Raw genomic sequence first — 25626 nt, forward strand, 5'->3', positions numbered from 1 at the left:
CTTTTTAAGACATACAACTGTGAGCATATAAGAGTGAGGTATCAGCTAGCAGAGATTTTCATTTGCATCACTTTTATCAGGAAATAACATAATAATGCCACTGCAGTTTCAGTGCAGCTCCCAGTCTGGCACAGATAAAATAGCTTATGGCTGTAGAGATTCATATTGATTCAAAACAGTTTGGTTAATGAGAATAATAGACACCATTGTTCATTTTAAATAGGAGAGAGTGGTGATGATGAGACAGATTACAAGTGGGTAAATAACTTTCATATATTTGTGCAAATTACTAACCCACTTGTAGCTTGAATGACTATGTAGTTCATTTAATTTGATCATCTTTCTTAAAAAAAATCTACAAATGGAATAGACTCTTCTCAAACATGAACATCAGTTGCTATTGTTGGTCAGAGAGGTCATCTGAGTCTGAATCTGCAGACGGTTTGTGAACATCCTGTTATGGAAGGTTTTATTCATTGGACTGTCTTCATTTTTGTTTCATCAAACAAAAGGGGTTTTTGGTTAAGGATGTCAAAACTAAATTTTCACCTCGGCTCTGCTTCAGAGAATCCAAACTACTGATAAATTGGGGCATTGGACTCTGACAAGAAACTTCTTTGAGATGATGAGAAACTGAAAATTTCTGGTTTCCTATCCTTGTGATTGCCTGCTGTAATTGGACAGTTTATCAAGGGAAGTTATGTTATATCCATTCGTGGGGTTTTTCAGGACAGTCTCATTTGAAGTGGCAGGCTGGACTCAGAGGTTACTTTCTAGCAATATTTCTGTAGCTTTGTGATTTAAGGCATTTGGGATTACCTAAAAATCAACTGTCAGTTCTTCAGAATTTGAAACTTGCCGTTCTCCTCTCTGAATGTTACCCTCTGTGATGTAATGTTGGAAACTCCACAAAAGAGGGAGTCTGGATTTCACTCATTTTCACTTTTTTTCCCTTTAAAGCTCGTTTGATTGCATAAATATCATGTTCTTACATGATGCATCTAAAGACAAATGGACATTTACACAAGAAGTTACAAAGGTCAGGAGTGAGGCAGGTTTTAGGAGACAACCAGATACTTGTAGAGATTTTGAACCTTTACACAGGACAGAAGAAAATACTAGATTAATCTAAGTTTCTCTGTATCACTGCAAATGTTTGGAAATTGTGATGCATAGCTCAATAATTCTCAAAGAAGGAGTTAAAATAATGGTTTGATTTTCCTTTTCTTTTTTTAAGACATACAACTATGAGCATATAAGAGTGAGGTATCAGCTAGCAGAGATTTTCATTTACATCACTTTTATCAGGAAATAACATAATAATGCTATTAATTCTATTAATAACTCTATTAATTCTGAGTTTCTAAAGTTCATTTCCTATTCCTTCCCACTTCCCTCCTCTTCAGCTTTTTGGTACTTTTAGAAATGTTATTCCACTACTTAAATTAGGTAGCTTTAACTTTTTAAAAATTACTTTATTTTATCCTCTTTTTTTCTTTCTTTGGTATGGATCATTTGCTGTGAAGCAAATAGTATACTCACTGTTTTGGTAGTCAACACTGCATTTTATAAATTCACCTTATTACTGATTTAGATACTTTGCATATGGATGTGTATAGAAGTATGACTGAGTGAATGGAGAAATTATACTCCATTCATATGGTCTGTTCCATCAATGCATAGTACTTTTCATTTTTATATTAGTCCAGTGCTTGGAATAAGCAGCAGCCCCAGCCTTCCCTCTCCCAGTACTGTCAACTGCAACAAGACCTTAGGTTGCACAAATAATTGTTTTCTCATCTCTAGAGCACTTGGCTTCTGACCTCAGCATTGACATAAATTCCTGAAGCCCTGCTGCAGCTGGGCTTCTTGGGGCTTTAAGTGCCGTCCTGGCCCAGAGTTTGCATTAGGTACTTTGAAGCCCTTGGAAGAAAATCTTTAATTTTAAAAAGCAGATGAAATAAGATCAACCTTGGTGTTTGTGCCTTTATAAGAAACATGTTTTTTTTTCTTTAAGTATAAGGAATTGGCATGACATTTTCACAGGCAGCACTGTGATGATGAGGCAGAAGTTTCCAAATATCAGACTTGAATTATACTCAGTTCCAAGCAGCTATTGCCTTTTCTCCTCTGAACTGTGTTTTGTTAAACACACATTAGGGTCTCAGAGCAGTTTAGAGAAAAAACAGGTTCCTGTTCTAGAAACAGTGTTCTAAGAGAATTTAGATAACCTTCACTCAAAAGACCTTTCTAAACCAGCTGCATAAAGAAAATATGATAGTATGTGAAAAAACAGTCCTGAGGCTCATCTTGCTCTGGTTGCATGTAGAAAAGCTTTGCACTTGTCCTCCATATATATTTAAATTACTTGTCTCTCCTTTGACAAAATCTGGTTGTGGATCTCACTGGAAATCTGGGGACCCGGTTCGTATTTCTACTTTGTTGATAAATCAGAGGCTCATAATTTTAGGCAAGGATGCTGTTCTCCCCTGTCGTAGGGCAATATTTTGGAAAAAAGGCACACTTCTGAGTTTATAAAGGGATCAGAAAAGCTTCTGTTTCTTTTAAAGTTGGACAAGTCTCTTTGCAGACAAGCTGTACCCGTGTGCCTGAGTTTTCCGTTTTCATTTCCTTTCATGCCTACTACAAGAACTTTTAAAGCCAAGGTTTGACATAGATTGGTAGCAGTGGCAAATTGAAAGGCACTTGAAACACACAAAGTGGTCTGAGGTCTTTGCTTTGCAGAGGAGTCACGCTCTGAAGTAACTTCTGAGTGCTGAAAGATCTCTCAGTACATGAAAACCTCAAGCTGCCAAACTACCTGTGAGCTGAGGGAGTCTGCTTCTGATCTGCACTTCAGGTTGCCCTCTTGATCTGCCCCTGCCTCTGATTCTATCTGTGTTACTTTTGATGATTATTTTTCCTATAGATCAATAGTTTTGGAGTGTGGGTGCATGACAGACTGCTTCAGGCAGATTCTTACTACTCCTTGGTAAAAAAAGAGAGGCCAAGGTGAAACGGGCAGAAGATGAGGACAGCAGTAAGAATAAAGCTGAGACAGAGTGAATGGAAAAAAAGAGGGCTAGTACAGGCTAGGTATTGCTGGTGTCTGTGTTAGAGGAGATTTGATAAGGCTACTGTATTGCCCTTCCTTAAAAAGTTGTAATAAATTCCTGTCTAACAATTGCTTATTTGATGCTTAATTAAAAAACTTGGAACTTGCAATTTTCTTCTTAGTCTATGCATATTATCCTCCTTCTGCTTCTGAGAGGAATAATTGAAATAGAATATTTTTAAGAGTAGATTTGAAGGGATGATAGAGGGCTTTTACAATCCTTAATCAAACAGGAACTGTTTCCCATAGATTTTTTTTTCTCAAATAAATAGATACTGGTTTGCAAGTCCAATTTTGAAGTAGTGGGATTCTTTAGAATTTCGCTGCTCATTAAAAAGCCAAACTTGCATTGGTGAAAAACAGGTTTCTGTCTAGCTTCTTTCTGGGAAGAAAGGTAATTATTAAGGGAAGACAGGGAAAAGCATAAATCAAATATTCCTTGTGTAATTCTCCCACTTATGAACTACTAGTATTTTAAATTAGAGTGATAATTGCTGTCCCTGTGTTCTCCCTGGATAAAGCACAGTATAGAGCTTTTCACCATTACAGAAATGTAACCACCTCTGAGGTGAGAGACTTGATTCTAGACAATGGATGAGAAAACACGTTCCCATCCCAGTGAATGCTGGCATATCATCCTTGTCATTTCAAACACTTCTTGTAGTCTTCTTCCCAGCTCATCTTGTGCTTCCCTACAACACAGACAAAGGAAAATAGCATTTCCTTTATTCCCTGGGTAAGGGGCTATGTGTGTATTCTGTTATCAAAGGTCATGCACACAGTGGCCTCATCTCTCACAGTGGACAGACTAATATTTCTCTGCATAAAAAAGGCACAGTAAATATGATATTTTATATCAAAGTACTGTTGCCTGGTTCTGCATCAGAAATAACACGGTATTGTAGGGGCTCAGATCCTTATTGATTAAAGCTCTTCCAGGACTGCAAGCAAACACTTGGAGAACATTTGTTACTTTCTATGGAACTGACAAAATGTTCCCATAAATATTTGTCCTTTATGGTGAGAAAAAAAATCTATATTACCACAGGCCATATTATTCTGGGATGTATTTGCTTAGTGTTTCTGAAAGAAATGCATGACAAATACAGATGCTCTTGTGCCCATGTAAGCTGACTTTGAACTGGACTTTTTCCAAAGGTCAAAACCTCATTGCTGACCTGAGCTTGCTAACAGCTGCAGGGGTAAGAGCAATTATGACTTATTTTGTGCAAGCACATGTGATATTGACCCAAAATCTGCATGTTTGGAGACCTGTTAAAAGCTTAAAAAAAAAAAGCTATTGTAATCGCTAGGAAGAAACATACTAAAATGGGAATGCTAACAAAACCAGTGAGCTACTGCAGAATAATCTAGGATATTATATTAGCCTAAAACATAATCAAAACAATAATTTATATCTAAAGAATGAAAACATGAAGTTAATGGACATGCTTTGGTCTTTTCTATTTGAAATATTTTCAGTTCCCAGAAGGGAGAAGGCTGAAAATGTTGGCTACCCTGAAATCTACATTTTCTCAGTATTGCTTTCTCACAAATTTTTGCACACTTTCAATACTATTATGTCCCCATATCTCATATCATAGGTAAGACACTGTTATCTACCATGATAAATGCTGTGTTTTGAATGTCAACTCTTATATTCCCAAACTGTCACCACAAGTAACCCTCAGTGCTTGTGTGAACCACTCGTGGTTTTCCCAGTAGTGAGCAGTGTATTTATTGCACTGGCACTTCAGAAACTGCCTTTCTGTTTCCAGTTCTGGCACTGAAGTATGAGACCTTATACTTTGCTTTCCCCTGTGCCCTTTATCTGTTTAGATTTGTGAGATTTTATACCTCAAGTATTATGGTTTAATTAATACTTTAAAATGTCTGTTCAATGGGCCTTGATTTCAGGCTATTACTTTAGAGGATCTCACAAAAGAAATGCATGATAATGACTATAAAAACAAGAAATGTGACACTCAACAATATCCATTTTAATGCCCTTGAGAGAACATGTTTTTTCTGGCTTTCCTATCTGGGGCACAGCTTCACTCTTTCATTCCTGTTGTGTTGAAAGGAATATCAAAGTTGTACTTGAAATGTAAGAACAGGAGGTAAAAGAGGGCATAAGAGAGGTGATAAAGAAAGGGCAAATTCATTAATGTTTTAAGAACTACATCTGACTCTCTTGGTGCCTGGGTGATAAGTTTATGCCTTGTGATTTTCATACCAGTCTTTTCCTTCTCTTCAATTTACAAACTTTGATGTGCTACTTTAGAAGGAAAAATGTGCAAATTATTTAATTATGGGGTTTTTCATTTCCCTGGCAGCTGTGGTCCAGTCATACTGAGACATTCAGATGAATTCCTGCCTCTTCCCTGCACAGGATCTCTCTGGGGTAATAGCCATAGGAACATACCTTGCACAGTAGTTGCAGTCAAAGCATTTTCCTCCTTTCCTGCTTGTTGGTGAATCCTCAGCCTCCTCCAGGTTATTTTTTTTCCTAGATGATTTTCAGACAGATTGGTTTCCTAATCAGGTTCTCATCTCACCAGATTAAGAGTGAGAAGGGGCAATATTGCCAATACCTTTGACCAGCAAGCTTTGCTCCCCGTGGCAGTCTGACAGAAATGTCACAGGACTGTGTCTCTTTCCTTCCTGCCTCATCACAAAATCTGTAGGCTTTCCCTCTTTAGTATGCAGTGCAACATTGATCTGCCACATCACTGCAGCTCTTACAATCATTCTTGTCATAATCAGACATACTATAAAATCATTAGATTAATTAAAGTAACCTTGCCAGTAATAAGACTTGTTGTGCAATTACCACTGGAATTACATAAAGCAGTTGTGTGCCAGGTTTGCCTTCTGCTTCTTGCAGAAACACAGAGCACTTAGGCACCCTCCCCTGTCTGAGCTGGTCCTCCTTGTACAAGACCAGCAATGCAGACAGATGGAGATGGCAAGTTTCTTCCAGGACTCAGATCTTTTATATTTAAACTGTCAGTATTGTATTGTTACTTGATAAAGTCTGTATTTCTTAGGTTTAAACTGAGGGTTGTTGAAAGGCTTCTGCAAAATAGAAACTGGCTTGCCTCCTGCCTTAGCCATTCTTGTGACAAGAACATTTCCTGAAGTTTTTGTGTGATCTTCTTTAAAATGCAACATTATTAATAATCTTTGGTCCTAAACTTGAACAGTGGTATAGATGAATGAACCATTTTTACAACGAGTGATCAAAAAACATAAGATGATAAAGAATTTCTTAGTTTGCAAGCTGACTGTGCAATAGATTTAACCTTCTTAGAGTCACAGAGTGTTTGCATGACCGTGAATTACTCTTGGGAGTCAGCTCTCCAGTTATGCAGCTGTGCAGGGAAGGTAAGGGGCTTTTTTTTTTCAGAGCCATTGTGAAGCTGGAGAGCAATTATTGCAAAAGATATTGTGTGGAAGAGTTCAGTAATAAAGCAAGGAGCTTTCTGTAATAGTTGTATTGTTTGTAGCAAGGAAGGATTGTCATAATTTTGAGAACTTTCAGTATGACTCTCAGCTTGTATCTTGTTAGTTAACAGTGCAACATTGTGTTGGCTGGATGAGATCCTGAGCTAATGCTCTTTTTCACCTCTGTTTTGCAGTGTAATTTGTTCTTAGCTCTTATCTAAGATGTTAATCTCCTGTTTTAGTATTATTAAGAAATTATTATTCTAAGCACAGAACTAAATTTCACTGGCAGAAAGAGCATCTTCAGGGGTTGCTATAGCAAATGTAATGTTGAAATTCCCTTAGCAGCAGTGAGATGGAGCCCTGTTAATATGCAGAATATACTCCCTAGTTCAGAAAATCATGCATAATTTTGCTTGATTCTGTTAATGCTCCAACATATCTATTTCAGCTGCATGAGTACAATTGGTCAGATGCGAAAGAAAACCTTTTTCCCTGTTAAGTTGCATTATGTGTAAATCATGTGGGAGAGTAGGTAGTGGCATTTTAGGCAGGTAGCATTGTATGGGTTCATAGGAAGCAGCAGAAGCTCATCTGTGTAGTTGTGTCCATCACAGATTTTTGCTTTCCATTTCCACTTCCATTTGAAGTGAATGGCAATACCTTAGTTTCTACTGTTCTGCATCTCTGACAGTGTTGGTTATCTGGAAGTTTGAGGAAATTGTGACACGTGCCAACTTGGAATGTGAGCTAGGTCTTTATGCATCCACATCTATGGTTCTGTGGAGTGTAAAATGTTTCTCTGCTTTTCCAAATGCTGTTTCCTAGCAAAAATCCTGGAGAAGTAACACAGCAAGCCAGAGCTGATGCAGCTGTGTTTGCAAGTAAGGGATGAACCAGGGTTCCAGTAGGGCAATTTCCTTGTCCCTGTGCATTTCCTTGTCCCTGTGTTGCATGAAGGGTCTGTATTGGGATTTTTGACTTGTAAATGAATGCATTCTAGACCTCGTTGAACAGGCAAGGCACTAAATAATTAAAAGAAAGAAAATGAAAGTGCTCTCTGCCAAACAATTGTAAAATAGGGACTTGACTCTACTACTGTAGATATGGGAATGGGTCCTTCATTCTGAAAAACAAAAATAAAAAAAGGGACTGTGCTTGCATGAGAACTTAAGAGAACAATTTTTAGAGATTAAATGCCAATGAGTGAAGGCAGTAAAGATTTATCAAAAATAAGTCAAGTTTTTCCTCTGATAAAGTTTAGGTAGCTGAATTTTCTTAAGTCTAATTCTCTGCAATTCAGTAAAGCGTGTGTGACAGTGACACAAGGATAGTTACTAAAACTGGAAAAGAGCGAAATCAGTAATGGCTGAAAGAGAAATAACAGTGGGTTCATCTGGAAAGGAAACTGCTAGATTGAAGGGTAATTACCATTGAATTCCTCGAGCATAGGCCTTGCTTAATACTCCCATTAATAAACTATCACAAAGTATAGAAGCACTTGAAATAAATTTATTGATCTCGCAAAGCTGAAGCTGTCAGTATACAAAAGATTGAAATACCACACCAGAAAATTTGGATGACAGAAACAACAAAAAATTAGCTGAAATTTAATGGCGCAAAGCACAGTGTCGAGCACAGAGGGATTAATGAGCAGAACTTTTATTACTTGTTCAGGTGGCTCCAAGTGGAGATGACAGCTGGAGAGAAAATCTGTGTGGTTTCCTTGAACACCATTTGTTTGGGAGCCACCAGTGTGTCAGAAGAGATGCAAAGAGGACTGAGAGGATGAATCAGGTCAAGGGAGGTTGTATTGTGCCCTGGTAAAATGAAGTCTGAAAAGGGATGTGAGTATTCTCTGCTGGGGATAAACCCAAAATGAATAATTTCAGGCACAATAATTTCAGAAAGGCTGGAACTGTTGACCATAAGTGGATCAGGAATAAAATGTCAGAATTGCAGCCACCTAAAAGCAATATGGGTCAGCCTCCCATTAGAAACTGTGGGTCTAAGAAACATGATCAACATGATCAACTGTGTGATCATCACACAGTGCATAAAATATATAAATGCAGCTAAGTAATTTTGCTTCATCTCCCTTAACTTGTATTTGTATGCAAGTGCTTTATCTAGGAAAATTAAAGCCATCCAAAACCAAAGCAAAAAAAAAAAAAAAACCAAAACTTTGAGTCAGCCTGTCCACTTCATAAGTTGCCTTTTACAAATCAAACAACTGGAGTTTAAGATCTTACAATCCTTCAGGGTTGTAAGATGGAACACTGCTTACGTTATGATTTATTTGTTTATTTTTTTCCTCTTCCTCATTCTATTATTATATAATTGGCACAACTTTTCTGCAAGCAGATTTGATACTACATTTACTGCAGATCATTCTGTCACATCTGCCAGTGTAATTTACTTACTTTCAGTGCAGTTTTGTGAACCAAGGTCCTGGCTTTCAGGCCTTGAAGAATTATCTGTCAGAAGTAATTTTTACCACTCTGCATTTTTGTAAAAGACCAATAAGAAATTTATTTAAAAAGTCAGAAACATCTCAGGTGTACATTTCCTGCTCTATCACTAAGGAGGACTTTCAGGGCTCCAAGTATAATGATGTCCCCCTGTAAAGCCTCATTTTTGCTGCTGATGTTGCTGGGAGAAGTATGAGACCACAAGGGACTACCATGAATACTTGTTATCATGGGTCAAGCCTTCAGCCAGTGTTAATCAGCCTTATTTTCTAGATGTCAGGGAACCTATACTGATTTATACCCCTGATCCCCAATATGAGACTGCCTGTGAATAGCATCTAATATGGTTTTGATTTTCATGTTGCCAGGGTCACATGATTGTTAACTATTTATAATTTATAAGTACAGTCCATGCTTACTCCGCTTCTTAATTGAATCAGATATTTATTAGCAGGTACATACAAGATATTTACAAGATACGTACATGCAAGATATTTACGAGCCATATTCTGTCTCTGAACACATTTACATAATCTCACTGCTTCTATGATTTCCTTGTCATTTTAAGCCATGTTTGCAGTGAGTGGCTGATGAAAAACTAATTGAAGTCAATGAACACAGATGAGTTTTATTTCAGTATTTTAAAACCTTGATATAGAAAGAAATATATTACCTTGGCCTTACTCTTCACTCTTGATGCTTTTCTTGCCTTCTGTATATTTTTATTGGTCTCCTCTTTATTCTCTAAATTTGGTAGGATCTGCTCAGTGGTAACTGTCCTGAGACAGGTCAGCAATTTACAAATATTATTTAGCAGGGATATGTGAGATGCTTTCCCTTGCCCTTTTTTTCCACCTAGCAAGGGGTAACTTTCATGAGTTATTTTGCATTTCATATGGCAATAAATTAACACCAACTGCCCTCTCCCTGGAGCCTGCTGTGTAAGCACCATTTCTCATTGCTATAAAATAACTCCAACATTGCACTCTTATGGTTGCAGTGAAATTATTCAACTTTTAAGATTTATTTCTGAATGGTCACTTATGCACTGACTAAATACAGCTTGAACTGATTTGCACGCCCTGGAAAAAAAAAAATCCCTGTAAATTACCACTTATTTGCTCTTTAAAGTATCCCTTGTTTTTTCAAAACACAGAGGGCTGATATTTCCATAAGTCTTCAAAGCTATTGATTTGCTCCTTGCTAAGGCCACAGATCACTTGTTAACCAATCTCTGGCCAGTTTGCATCTGTGAGGGACTGGATCTGTTGATCACCAAAATATTTTGTGCTGGGCTCAGGCAGAGCTCCTGCAGTGCTCTCATATAGTCATACTGGCTGAGGTATTATACTAGTCTGAGGTGAGGAAACTCAGAATTTTGTTTAGGGCTCATGTTTAAAATGAAAATTTCAAAGCACTTCCATAGAAGTATGTGTCCCTAATCTGTAGGCACTGTTTGTGCAGATAAGTGCAGTCATCCTCCTGGAGAGTGGCTGGTGCTCAGACTTCCAGCTGGGCCCTGCCTTCTCCTTTCTTTACTCACTTTCAAAGCTTTCAAGAGCCAGTTTTCTTGTGCTACAGTGACTAATTTCAAAATGAGCTCCTTGTTTATGGCACAGCAAGAGATAAGCACTTTAGGGAGAGTAGCAAAACCTGCTCCATTCCTTTTCCTTGTTTCTTAACCCCAATGAGATGAGATAATGTCAGCTCTGGCAGGCGGGAGGAGGCAGCTATGATCAGCTGACAAATGAAAATCCCTCTGACACCAACAGGAAAGATGCTCAGATGGACCAGAGATGATAATTTAAGTAGGTAAGAGTTTGAGAGAGTCTCTGACAAAACATGGTTGTGTAGCACACGGAATTTTGACCTTCAGTCTTCTATTCTCTTTCTGGAGACGGGAGAATTAATGCTAGGTCCAGAGTCAAACCAAAACAACACAGGGGGGAAAAAAAAAAGTAGTACAGCTCATCTTTCTTTGAAGCAAACCCATAAAAGGTGCTCCTGCTAAGTCAGAAGGCAAATTGTGTTGTTCAGTTAAGCTACTAAACCATCAGACCAAGAATCACAGAGAAAGTTCCTTTTTGTGCATTGACCCTCTTTGGTTTGCTTTGGGATGCCCTTTGTTTTCTCTTGTCTAAGTCAGCTCCTTGCTTCAGTCTTTGTACAAGGTGTCAAAACATGGGACAGAGTGGTTCATTTTCCCTCTGTATGCAGTGCAAATAAAGGCTTGCCCATGGAAGAAAGAAATTTGTTACGTCCAAGCTGATTCAGCACAGCTACAGTGGATTGAACATTATATGGAATAATTGTACTCTCCTCTTGGTGACTGTTGAGCAAATAGCTGAACCGGACCAGAAATTTGCATAAAGGGATACCCTAGCTATTTATTAACAAAATTGCCTTCTTGTTTGAATTGCCTGCTGTACCTTGGTTTTAAAGCACCACAATCAGGACAAAAAGGCTGTAAGTACTGCCTTGTACAGATCTCAAGTGAAGGACACCTGGGAAAATAATAAGGTCTCAGGGATGATCAAAATGAAAAGACTTCAGAACCAGTTATGTTGCCAAAGGGTGATTCAGAGCTTTGCAGTCCTCAAGTGCCTGGTAATGCTATTTCTTCATAAAATCCTTGCAAATATTTCACTTCAGATCATGTTTAAGGCACACTTCAGGATTCCTTTCTACAGTAAGTAGTAGATCTTTAGAAGCTTAGTGAATATTTCCCAGTTAATACATTTTCTTTAGGGACTCTTTAATCCTCACCTGTCGAGTTTTTATGCTCTGTCCAAATGTGCACAAGTACATAAACCCTATGAAAAGTCCACTGATAAATGGTTGCACGTTTCTTAATCTCCTCCTGTATTCCTTTCCAATAAGTGCTCTGAGCATCTGGTTTTTAGAGCTATTTACTGTTCTTGGGTTCAGGTATTTCTTGTATTTTATCCCTGCACTCCTTTGTATCTCTCTAGCTGCCAGAAGAAGAATTCTTTGGGAGTGCAATCTGTTCCCTATCAGCTCTCAGTTAGGGATTGGGCAATTTTTCTTTAAGCAACCAGCTTTATAGGCTCAGCTTCTTTCACTTCTGCTTTTTAATTGTGGGGTCTTAGATACCTGGACATAACATTCCATCAAGGCTACAACTATTTTCTGCCCCTATACCAAAATCATTTTCCTTTTCCCCATCTAAGCATTCTTTCCTGTGAGAACTGCTTGTATGGGACTGCTCCAATGCTGAGTTGTCCTCTGTGCTCCTACAATGGGAACTACTTCCCACTGCTAAATATCCAAATACAGTAGCTTGCAGATATTTTCTGACCTCCACAACAGCTTCTCTCTCTTGACTAATAATCATTAATATTTAAATAATGAAGTGAAAAATAATTTGTGATTTTTTTCTGCCATTTCTCCATTTATTTTTTTTTACCAACCATCTTAATAATCTTCTGGAACTCATCACAGCATCACTAAAGGTCATTTAAGAAAAAATATTTTAATTTGGAGTAAATGTATGCTCTTTTATTTGCATACAGTGCAATAGATGCTCTTTTCCCTGTATTTGGCATTCATGAGGAGTGGCATTGTGAAGACAAGTGCTTTAAAAAGTTCAGTGAGTTTGGACAGCTTCAGCAAAAGCAGTGATTTTAGATACAGAAAAGGCACCTTATAAATGAGACATTAAAAAGCTCAATGTCTTTTGGTTATTTGGAAGGAAAATAAGACATGAGTTTAACAATCCCTAAAACAACCTATGTCGAGAGAAGATGTGATACAAAGGGGTAAAGGGATAATAATTTAGAGGCTGGAATTTGAAGACACACTTAATCTAGAAATAAAATGCAAATGGTTGCTATGACAACTTGTAATTTGGTAAAGTTTTCATCATATTAGGGCCTTAAAGAAGGACAAGAGGTCCTTTTGAAAAGTCAGATCAGAAATAATGGGCTTCCCTTGGAAGCATGTTTATGTCAATTTATTGTGGTAATCTTTCTATCACTGTTCCTGCTCTGTTCCTTGTGTGCTTTTACCCTGCTCTTTTTTCCTTCTTGAAAATAGGAATATTTGGCCAAGACTTTGTAAATTAGACCTAACACTAGAAAGGGAATTTTAAACTGTGGTACTCATCTCTATGTGTAGTAGGACAAAACCATGAAATGGCTTCATGATGTATCCTCATTTTTGGGCTCCCTCATAAGGACCAACTTCCCCTCGGTACAATATTCGGTGATGGCAGCACTATATTGTATCCTAACTTTCCACTGGAGTTGTTGAATATGTTTAAGTAAGCAATTAGGATCCTTAAAACACCCGTAGGAATTGGAAATTTTTTATATGAACCAATGAGTCTGACGTTACTGTAATAATAAATTCTTAAATTCAGGAAATATTGTTTTTCTATTTTTCTAGAAACAATAAGCACCTCCCAGTTGTCCTACAGTTCCTACCCAATAACATTCATTTAGGTATTCCCATAATAAGTCTTCAAAGGCATCAGAATTCTTCCAGGACTAAAAAATCTCGCATAGAAACATATTGCATATTGAAAATACCAATAATGAACAATATTTTAAAAAACCCCAGCAACTCTCCAAGAAGCTCTGCAAGTAAGTAAGTATTAATGCCTTCTTCAAGAAGAATAAAATCTGTCACAATGTTTTCTACTTTGGGTGAGAATGGGTCTTCTCAGTAATGATGAGTGACATTGTGTGTCACATAAGAATGAGTATTAGCTGAGAGCAGCCATGGTCAGAAACAGAGCCATGTCACTGAGACACAGCAGGAATTACAGCAGACTTCAAGGGAAGCAAGTCCAGAGAACAAGGATCCTAAAGGACCTGAAAACCATCCTCAAGCTACTTGCCATTTATAACACGGTACATTTAACACACAGAAATGCAAAGATTGACACAATATCATGTAACAAACCTAAATCAAAAATGTTTCAGAGTAGATTTTTAAATGATTTTCTAGGGTCTTCATCAGTACATCGACAAAGATTTTCACTTATGACAGCACTTGATGTGATAACAATTGTAAGAACAGTTAAATAATCCAGGTAATTTCCTCTTGGTTAGGTACTAGTCTTTAAAGAATACCTTTGAAAAATAAAACAAAACTAGTAACCTTAACCATGTCCTGAGCTAGACTGAAATTAGTTCTGCTGTTGTATTTTGTTTCTTTTTGCTAGACAGAGAAAAAGTCACTGTATTTTGGCCAAGTGACCATCCATTTATTTATAAGCAGTGGACAGCAGCCAGCTGGTAACAGTTAAAATTTCTGCAGCAGCTAAACAGAGAGTTTATACATCTTTAATATGCATTGTTTCACATCAGGTAATCGAAATCATAACAAGTTAAATTTATATTAATACATCTCAATGAGAATTGTCACTCATGGTACCCTTAGACTTGCTCTAGCATTTGTAGAGTGTAACATCAGCTTTAAGGCTGAAGGCAGCTGGTGTGGTTCCATACAGCAGTGTCATTTAAATCACTAAATACATCTGTGGCTTGTTTTCAGAACAGATTGTGAGTCACAGTCACAAGAGTTGCAAGTTCATTGGCTGACTTGTAAGTTTGCATGGCTGTGGTAACTGCTGTCCTGTAATGTTGTTTCAAGTTTTATCTATAACATGGAAATCATAATGACTTGATCCTCTCTTTCCTTAGTTTTTTAAAGCTTTGCCTGAGTCAAGATCTGTGAATCATTACATCTGTTAATATAAAGATCTTCCCTCCTCAGCTGGGGCTAAAGCTATGCAAATTATATTAGAATTGATAATAATCTTTGTCACGGTTGATCATAGCTTTTGAATTATACTTAAAAGAGAACTGATTTTGGTGAAGAAGGCAAAAATCAATAGTTTAAGAAGAAAATTCTTCACTGAGGTAAATATAGCCATTGACTGTAGTGGATTTTGACTTTGCACATTTGATTTTTTCCACATTTTTCTTAATTCAAATTAGCCTTTCAGCACTTGAATCTCAATCAGCAAAGCTCTCTGATTTAATTCAAATAGACTCAGATGTTCAGAGTACCCGAAAAAGGTTGTTTTTTAATTTTTTGTACTGAACAGCCAGTGACTTGGAAGGCATTTATTGCCTTGCTGTATAAATTGCTCATATAAGGCTTCCAGGGAAAGGCAAACTCATGTTGAGCAGTGCTGTTTTACTGTACATGACAAAGATAATGCTAAAGCAATATCCTACAGGGCAAGTGTCTGGGCTTTTCCACTACTATGTGGAAGATGTGGAAGAGCTTCCAGACACATCAATTGTGTCAGGCATCTGCTTCTTAAAATTTTTTGTTCCAGTGGAGTTGAGGAACAGGTACTAGGAAAGGTTAAGTTGTGAAATCATTTCTGTGCTGTCCTTTTCCTCCTCTCTTTAAACAAAAAACAAATTCTGTACTGACTCTGCAGGCTTCTTACAGTGCATTTCTCATTCTACCTGCTCTGCTGCAAAACACCTGGAAATAAAAATAAACAAGCCACAAGCACTGCTTTTACTCTGTACTCAGCCTCAAGGGTTGCTTGTTTTTCCACAAGACCTGATGATGGCTTTGTTACTTAAACAAAAAAGACTGGGACCCATGGGACCCAGGTCCCTCCACTCAGACATGGAATGAGGACAGGTCTGAAAACTCTGAATATTTACCCGAATTTTTGCCGAATGCTGTAGTTTGGGGGTCTTCAGTGAAACAAAACAAAGCTCAGTGATGTTTCTAGCAACCTGTTGGTTTCTTCCCAATCCTTTGCAGATGAAAAGAATGAGTCCCCTTCCTATTTTTGTTATTTCAAATTATGCTGTTCCCTAGAGTAGAGTACAACTTTAAGGACTTGAGAATTTTGCTAACACCTCTCACAAATGGACCTTGCCAGCAAAACTCTGCTGCAAGTGAAAAATCTAGTTCTGTGAAGGATTAAGAATGTTTTTTCCTGTTCAGAATTAATCCTGAATTCAGCTGCATATACGCAAAGTTTTGAAAGATAAATATTTCATTTGAGATGCCTTGAAACTGAATAATATATTTTATACTTCTTAATATATTGTTTATAAGCACTGAGAAATGGAGAAAAAATAGAACAACATATCTGTGATTAATTTGAGGCTGTTTAGATTCATTCCCTTTTCTCTCCATCTAAATATTTTGGCTGAATCAGTTCTTTCATCCAAAGTTTGCTTTTAATTTTTGATTAAGCTGTGTTTTCCTCTAGAAAATAGCTAAAATGTTCCAAATTAGTTCTTTGTTATTATGCTGTGGACTTTGATTTCAAATACATAGTTCAGATCCTCCCTTCTCATAAGGTCAAACCTAAATCATGTACTTGAGATGGTTAAATTCAGCCTTTAACTTGATATAAACTCTCAAGTGATGAGATAATATTTTCTTGATGCATTTGGTGTTCAGAGTGACACAGAGAACATGAACATGATGTACCTTGAATTAATACCCATGTTACAACATTGCAATTACTGTCATCCAGCTACTGTTTCTGTATAAGTGGCTCTGTTCTCAATTTCTCTACTCATCTGTGTTAGAAAAAAGTCTGTGGGCAGGAAATTTAGCACAGTCATTCATAAAAACATGCATATTAATAGCCAGGTATACTAGGTCAGACTGTTAACCATCAAATTAGGATATATCAAAAATAAAAAGGAGAGATTATTTCATCTTGTGGCTGATAAATTCCTTTTTGTCAATTTTAAATAAGGAATTTTCAGAATTTTCGCAAAATCTTTCCTTAACCCATCTTTGTTTCCCTCTTCTTTTTGTATTATGCAAATTAATTTCTTTTGGAAGGTATCTTTTTCTTAGCATTTTTTTTAATATATTAGTAAGATTAGTCACTAAAACTTCAGGCTCTTGCTTTCTCCCCAATCCTCACAATACAGAGAAAATTGTATCACACAAAGAGTTTCTAAAGAGAACAGATGATGACTTCACAGGAATGAATAAGGGGAATAGATTTAAATGGAACTTCATTTGATAGTTTGTGAAGACAAAAATGCAGATATACCTGTGTCTGGTGCAGGACTATATCCTGGAGCATTCAGCTGAATGCTAAGTGATAAAGGAAAACTATTTTTAATGTCTGTTAGAGGCATTTGATTGGGTTGTAATTATCTACCTACATGGATTTCCAAGGAGGAACAGGGCACTGCTGGCTATAGCGGCAACATTTGCTCTTTGAGATGGTATCTACTTACATTAAAATCTTGTCTTTTACTGCTGCATGCAGCAATTAATGAGAGTGAATATTACTGATTACAAGTCTAGAGATGCACTGTCTTGCTTAACCAGCAGTTATTGTATTAAAATATATATCAGAACAAATTCCTTTCATACTCTAATCTTTGCTCTCCTTGAGCTCAGCTGTCAGTAACAGACTGCACTCTCAATTACCAAACCTGAGAATGAAGTGCTTTGTCCTTTGGAGCAGGAATGTACCGTGCCTGTGATGTTTGTTTCCCCATAGCTTTAGATTGGCTGGAGTAGAAAGTTGAATGTGTAGGTCTGGAAATGCTGGTCATCCCCATCTCCTTGGTGCAATACAAACAGACATAGAAGAAGCAGTTTTTTCTAAAGCTAATGATTTCTTCTTGCATTCACCTGAAAAATAAAATCCAAAACAACAGAAATAGATCATGTCTAAATCCAAACAGATCTGAATCTGGCTTTTTATTTTTTTCTTTTGGTGAGTTAGTTTTTTATGAGAAGCTAATTAATTCTTTTCCTGATCCCTGAACTTGTTCTAGGCATTGACTTGGAAGCTGGTTTTAATTAATGAAGAGTTTAATGCCAGCAAACCCCAGCTGTTCATGCCAGAAGCCTCCTATGCCCTCCAGTTCATTAGGGGCTTTAGTTACTCATTTAATCTGAGAAACCTCAGGTCTGCTAATCCATGGAGCAATCACAGAGCTGCTCTCCCTGGGAGTTTGGGGGTGACAGGTGAAGTGTGAGCACAGTCCATGCCTTAGAGTGACCAGGGTATTCTAAGTATTTTTTCTGAGTAGTTTTAATCACTGCATAAGTCATGGAATGAATAATCATGGAAGTAATGCATAAGAATGTGAAGATAAGGACAGACTTAGAAGACACTACGGAGATGAATAAAAGTCACCTGAATTTGTGAGAAACAGGGCATGTCAGGCCAGTCTTACTGGGATTTTGGGCTCTGTGTTTTAACAGGACAAAGCCAGCATCCCAAAAGGGATCCAGTACATCAGGCACCAGCTCTGCTGTGAGAGGCAGTAGGATGGTCATGAGACTTTCTGAGTGCAGACAAGTCTGAGACATGGAAGGTTGGAAGGCTGATATGTGGGGATAGAAAAAAAAACTGGGAAATGCTGTGGGGAGACCTGCAAGAGGAATGAGGAAGCTGAGAAATGGGAAGCCTGGAGCTTTCCTTTGTGATAGGGATCTTCTGTGGTAGTAGAAGGAGGTTCAGAAGTGTGAGCTATAGCGCGTTCCAATATACCATGCCCTCTAGTCCTGCAGCAGGACCCCGGTAGGGGGCTGCTGCTTCCTTTGCTGTACTTTGTTTCTGCTTTGCTGAGCCTTGGCAGGGTGACAGAGCTATAGCCTTGAGTAAGAGAGCCTCAAGCACTCTGATTGTATAAGCTTTCTAGGGTAGCCAAGGGAGACGGTGCCCTTTTTCAACTTTTCATGGTATAGCTCTTACCCGTTTTAAAGATAATGAAAAATTCTTGAATTATTTTTCCCCTGGAATATGTTGTCCCCAAACAGAAGCAAATAACCATTTGTTTTTGGAATAACTTTCTGCCTCATGTAATACTGTTTTTCTAATGCTAGAAGTTATAGAAAACATTAAGAAAAATTCATAAGGCCTGTTGGTTAGAAATTACCATTTCACAGTAGTCCCTCAGAGCTGCTATTGAAGACATAAACCCAAAGTTGATGTCTACTCAGAAGTCAGCATGAAAGCACAGGACTTCACAAGGGCTGCCCGTTGCAAGAGACAAGTCACTAGAAGTGGTCATAGATGCTACAGCAACCAGGAGGAAGAAATTTGTCTTTGATCTTTCCCTTAACAGTCTTCTAAGCCCTCTGGAAGTGTTTGTCCCAGCAGAGCTAAGGTCAGAGTGTTCAAAACTGAGCTGAGAGAATTACATTGGACAGGCTCTGTCTGCAGTGTCTGACACAGTTTCAAGTGCTGCAGACTTTCTGAAGAGCCTTAGACAGTCAGTCCTTATTAACTGCTCCCAGCCTGGCTTCTTCTAAATATCATGCCCAAAATACATCCCATAAGAATATAATCTTATTTTTAATGATTCCCATGATTAGCCATTCCAAGAAGATGGTATTTACATAAATTTCTAGTTTCTTCTACTCCATGCCACCACTTTCACTTGTTCTGTTACTTTTTATCTATTAGAGAACAGCTAGAAGGTACTACTGATCCATTTCCAAAACAAGGTTGTTTATTTTTTTTTGTATCAGAAAAGCAAACTGATAAATTCCTGCAACAAAATTATTTCCCAAAGAATGCAGAGCTAATGCCATAAAGCATAATTATACTGAAAATATCTGTAGTGAATTAGAGTTCTGTTGGGTTCTGAGTTTGTCTGCATGTGCTTTTTTATTATATTAGATGATATTCCATGGGACATAAAATAAATGTTGCATTTCTTATGAGACATGGCAGGAATTTCTGAAATTACAGACACATTTTGGAGAAATATACTCATTCACTTTTTATCATGTTTCTGATTCTTTTCTATAGTCCTGTGATGGGCATAAAAGTTCTCTGCCTTCTTAGAGGAATGTTGCCACATGGAGATGCTTTAGATAACAGCTGCAAGTCTCCTTTCTGAGGAGAATCTGTGAATCTGATGGGCATAATGCAAATAGTCATCCACCTCTTGTCAAATATAGTTGAGAAGTTTACAACCCCAAAAAATTGTTTTTATCTAAATAGTCCAGGTAGTCCATCTAGATTAGAACTGCAATCGCTGTAAAACATAATGATTCCTTATGTCATTGTTTAAAATCTATTTCAGAAACCTCAAAGAAACCATAAATATGAAGCAGAAAATTAGTGATGAAGAAGAATCCAATGAGGTAGAAAAATCTGACCTAATTTCCATATTGGGTGTTAATGCTTTTTTGTAGCTGGCCAGTATGTTCCATGTGTCAGTACATATATTGTAAGCTAAATATCCTCAGGACAAGAATCCACCTTCCTTTTCCCTTGTCTGTATCTTGCTGGTTTTACTTGTTTCCTTTAAGTATTTTCATTTCAGATACTGAGCCTGATGTCAGAACATTAGTTTCTCCTGGAATTTTTTCACTACTTTATCATCTTTCTGTAGCAGTACAGCCTGTCCTTTAGTCATAAGGAAAAAGTTCAGAATGGAAGGCACCAGGATTTAGAGTTTAATCTTTGATAAAGTTAAAATAAACAGCCTTTCATTCTACTGTAAGGTACTTACTGACACAAGAAACACAGTTTATTTGCTACAGGAACTGAGAAAATTCTATTAAGTCAGAAATAGGAATTCTGAGCTTTTACCTTTGTTGTCTAAAATCTGGTTTCCTCTGAATTCCCCTCTTATAAAAGATTGTGGAGAAGTTGGTTACTCTGTTGATGTTAACAGGGAAGAAAGTTAAATAAATCTCCCAAGAGTTACTGTGCTTAAGTACCCTGTCAATGCACACAAACTGTTACGGTTTCTCTACAGCAATTTACCTAATCTTGGCATGAAAATGTTGTAATGAAAGACCAAGAGGGAAAGGAAACTACTCTCTCCAGAGATGGGAACTGGAGGTTTATGCATATTGTTTTTGAAAACAGACTGCGGCAGTTTGCCTCATCTCCAACAAAATTTACCTTGTCATAGGAGTCAAGAGATTTGAGTGTTCTATAAAATATCAAGGATTAGGACAACAGGTAAATAATGAATAGCATAGAGATCTGCTTGCTTTACTTCCACTTCTCTTTAAGATGCAGTGGATCAGAAGATGAATACGCTGTGTAATGCTCAAGAATTCTCTGAGGTAGTTGTTAAATCTTAAGCTACTTATCAGACGTCTTGTGTTGGTGTTCAAGAGCCTTACTGACCATGACTAATTTGTGCTCAAGTTCCATTGAAATGTCTCAGGCTCCTTGAGAGGCTCTGCCTAATAGTGCATTGCAAACACAATCCCATCTGTTTAAGCTCAGTGTATCTTTGGCCTTGTTATAGCTGTGAAATAATATGTTCCTGGAGTGATACTGTCCAAGCAGTTTATTTGAAGATTATGTGGGTTTGACATAGCAAATTATTACATCTTTATAATTCTAGTTCAATCCTTGATGAACTCAGGAAAGTATAAAAAATATTATTTTGAACAATAAAAATTAAGAATTTTAATATACTTATTCTACTTTTTTTTTATTACTAGCCTTTTACCAATAGTTTGAATTAGTAAAAAAAAAAAATTGACTATGTATATATACATTATACATATATGTGACTGTATATATGTATAATCTGTAATGGCTGTTTGTATTCATGGATAGATAGCTAAGAATCATAATTACTAGATTTTAATAACTTCATCACATTTTAATTGTCAACAGCTATCTGAGAATATCTTAATATATTGCAACTCACAGGTTTTTATTGTCTTGACATAATCTTATCACAATTTTAGATACAAAGAAAACCTCAAACAAACAAAACCAAAAAACAATCAAACAACTCAACAAAACAAACAAAAACAACCCAAACCTCAAACTTACATTTCCCATACCAGTGAGCTCAACAGAAACAATGACACAAGAATATCCTCTTCTTCCCACATCTTTTCCTTATGAGACCTTGTTGATAAAGCTCAGCTGGGTCACTATGACTGTCATACAGCATCATGAGAAATATAAATACACATGATCAATTCTTGGCATACTGCAGACCTGCAATAGTCATACCAGAGACCAGCTGAGCATATGGGTGTAAACCTCACCTTCCTACCAGCAGGAGGTTCTATATATTCTTCACAGTCCTGCAAACCAAGAGGGGTGGATTTCTTTCTGGATTTCTGAAATGTTTGTTTTCTTCAAACATTTCAGCAATGTCAGTAAGCTAAAAGTGTTTTGTACTCCCCAGGCCATGATACAAAGCTGCCCTTGACTGGCCATCACCAGCCTCATCCCTTCTTTTCTGTCTTCTTGGTATGTCTTAATACCTACTACAAAGAAATGTTATGATTTTGGTGCCAATTTACCTTAGGCAAGTTTAAGCTATGCTTTACCCTTATGCCCCTTGCCTTAACATGGAAAAAGCTTTCATGTCACTGCATACATGCAGATTCAGACCCAAATCCATATAATTAATTGTTACAAAGACTTCTGGGTCTAAAGAAGATGTGATAAAGTATGCCACTGTATTTTTTTTTCCCTTTAGTATTCAATCACTAAATAAAAGCCAGGGTAGGGGAGAGGAGAACATACCTCCTTTAACTGTGGCACTCACCTTTGAGTTACCTCTGTTGTAGATGCTGTGGCAAACCTTTCAGAGAGACATTCTTTTGTGAAGATCAGGAGTAAACATTTTTACCTTTGGCCTTGTGAATTTGAAGCAAGATTGCACTAGGAAGTCCTTCAGAGTGCTGTGGTACAGACAGTGGATGTTTTAAGTAGTACACACAAAAAGGGGAAGGTTTTTAACAGCTTCTCCAGTGTGGTTGCGCTGAATGTTAAAACAGAAAAGAAACAGTTGTTCACAATTCACTGAAACAGACTTCACTTTTCCTTAATCTTTGTCTTCCACCTGAGCAGAACACTGCTGCTTACTTCATCTGATAAGAGTCTAATAATCCCAAGGAAAGCTGCTTTTATAAGATTTTAACTATCTAATGTGCTGTTACATCTGTGCACAGATTGTAGTGCAGTCAATTATCACAGATTTGTACATATCCAGGGACAACTGCAGGCTTCACCCTTTAAACAGAAATAATATAACTTTATTGATATTTCGGGACTAGTCTCTTAGCGAAATAAACTTTCCTGAGCTGCACTGCTGGCATGGTTTGGCCATGCTCTAATGAGAGGATGTTGATGGGAGGTTAATTTAAAAGCAGCCTAAACTAGGCTTAATAAATGTAGAATGTGACAGAGTTCAGCATGCAAGACCAGGTTTGCACCTGCCCCCAAATGACACCCAGGCTGTTGCAGCAACTTAATAATTGAACACATAACCTGCTCCAAAGTGTCTGTGGTGATAGAAGGTGCCAAGTGTGGTCTTTCCATCCAAATGGGCTTGGTGAGGCTTATGCCCACCTGACCCAAGAAGAGGTTGGAGGTAGCTGGAGCCTCAATACACATGGATTGCTGTTATTTAATATCTACTTTTGGGATTTGGAGGCCCACCAGCCTGAATCCTTCTCTCTGGCAGTGCATGGTGAGCATAAGAGAGCCACAGCTGTGCTCTCTAACTCCATCATCCCTGGATGATGATCCCTGTGTTAGGAGGCTGAGGAGGACCAGGCTGGCCTGATCTTTACCCAAGGGAAGTGTCTGACTAAACCAAACGGACACTGCAGCCACGTGTGCAGCTGAGCTTTTGGTCTTTGACTGTGTGTAACTTTATTTGCACTTCCACAGAAAGAGAATTGCTTATAGATTAGCATGCATTGAAATTATTTTGACTTCATTTTGATATATGAAAGTGTTCTGTATGTGCACTTTTAGTACTCGGAGTCTACTGTAACTTTAATTAAAATTCTATGAGCTTTTTTTGAAAAAAACCTCAGTAATAAATAATTAATTGAAATAATAAATAAGTAATTGTAGGAATTATACATATGTGCTTCCCTTGGGTCTCTGCAGCGTTATTTTAATTAAGGCTAAGGTTCCTATTTGAATAAATGAATGACAATAGGGATATTTTTTTAAAAAGTCGTATTGATTCCTTCAATATCAATGTTTCACTGAGAAAGTTTATTAAAAAGAATGAAGTGATTCAGATAGATTTTTGGTTCTTGGCAAATACAATCTGTGTTCTTTCAGAAATCTAATTTTCTAGATTAGTGACTTGTATCTGAAATTATAAATAAGTAAATGCTTATTGCTTCTATAATATACCATGGAAAACAATGTAACCAACATGGATATTTTTCTTGGGTCAGTGTTTCAGCAGTATTAATGCTTAACATGCTGCAACTATACAATGCTTCTGAGAGTTGTGTATTTATTTAGTCAGGGCTCTATTTTTTGGCAGAATAAAAGGATTTTTTACAAGATATGGCGACATAAACAGTTAAGCCTTCTAGCATTTCCAGTTGTTTCTTTATGAAGTTGGTTACAGGAAGTAGTAGCTTGATTCATAAAAGAGATAATTAAATGGGAGTATTAAAACTGGAAGGAGATCTCCATTTTTCTGGACAAAACTGGAATATTTTGCTTTTAATAAATGCATCTAGCCTCCATTTTTTAATGGAGTAGTAATGATAAAATATCTTCACAGAGTAATCCGTGCATACAATGTAAAGAGATTCAAATGAATTAATACTTAGAAATGAGCAAAGGATTTAGCCCTTTTGACTCTCACGGCATGTATGCTGCACAAATCTCATTGATTCAGTAGGGAGGAGATCAGATGGAAAGAAAATAGGACTGGACAGTATTTCTAGTGATCAGCTTCTCCATTCCTTTGCCCTCGATCCAGATCAGCCTTAATCAATCCTGACAAATGTCTGCTGACCTTGTTCTTAAAAACCTTCAGGGCTTCAATGCTCTATATCAGATTTTCCTATTACTTCACCTCAGTCTTTCTGGCTGCACCAAGACCCATTGCATCTTGTAAAGAGGATAGTCCTCCTCTTTGTAAGAGCATTTGATGAACCTCAGAATTTACTGTGTCCTTATTCATGCTCAGCATTGGTGGGGGGTTTAACTTTTTTTGCAGAGGTTGTGCTTTCTGGACCTGAAGTAGTTCTGTTGTTTTCCTGGCATCTTTCTAGTCCATCTGTGCCTTTAAGAAACTATCCCCTAAACTGAACAGCCTTCTTGGGCTGTAGCACTTTAGTAGCAGAGCAGAAGAATTATTTCACACATCCTATTTATATATCCTGGAATAAACTTAGAAAAATAAACTTTGCCTAAAATAGCCTTTGGCTTATAGTACTAAAGCCAGTAAAGAGCATAGAGAAAAATGTCTGTCTGAATTGTGGGCGTGTTTGTGGTCCAAAAGTGATGAAATGTACTTTTCATACAGATGCAAGCAGAATTTTTTCTGTGATTGATAGCTCTAACTATATGCCTAACTTGAGATGACATTTGAATTTCATCGCTGGTGATGGTTTTGTGGGTTTTTTTTCCAAAAAGAGAAAAGGTTTATTTTTCTCTTACTGCCAGGTTTTTAAGTTAAATTTCCTCTTTTGCTAGCTGTGTTTCATAGTGAAAGAAGAGAAAGGAAAAGATTTCTATTATGAGATAACCTGTAACATCTAGCTGCTTAAGGTAATATGAAACTGGGACTACAAACTGGTCAGTGAACAGGTTTTCTCCTGTTTTCTAAAGGATAAAATTTATCTGCCCGTGAGTTTCTGATGCTGTGAGTGCACAGGCCTGCTGAGGCCAGAGAGTGT

Source organism: Vidua macroura, chromosome 8, assembly GCF_024509145.1.
Source record: "Vidua macroura isolate BioBank_ID:100142 chromosome 8, ASM2450914v1, whole genome shotgun sequence".
NCBI classification, from domain to species: domain Eukaryota; kingdom Metazoa; phylum Chordata; class Aves; order Passeriformes; family Viduidae; genus Vidua; species Vidua macroura.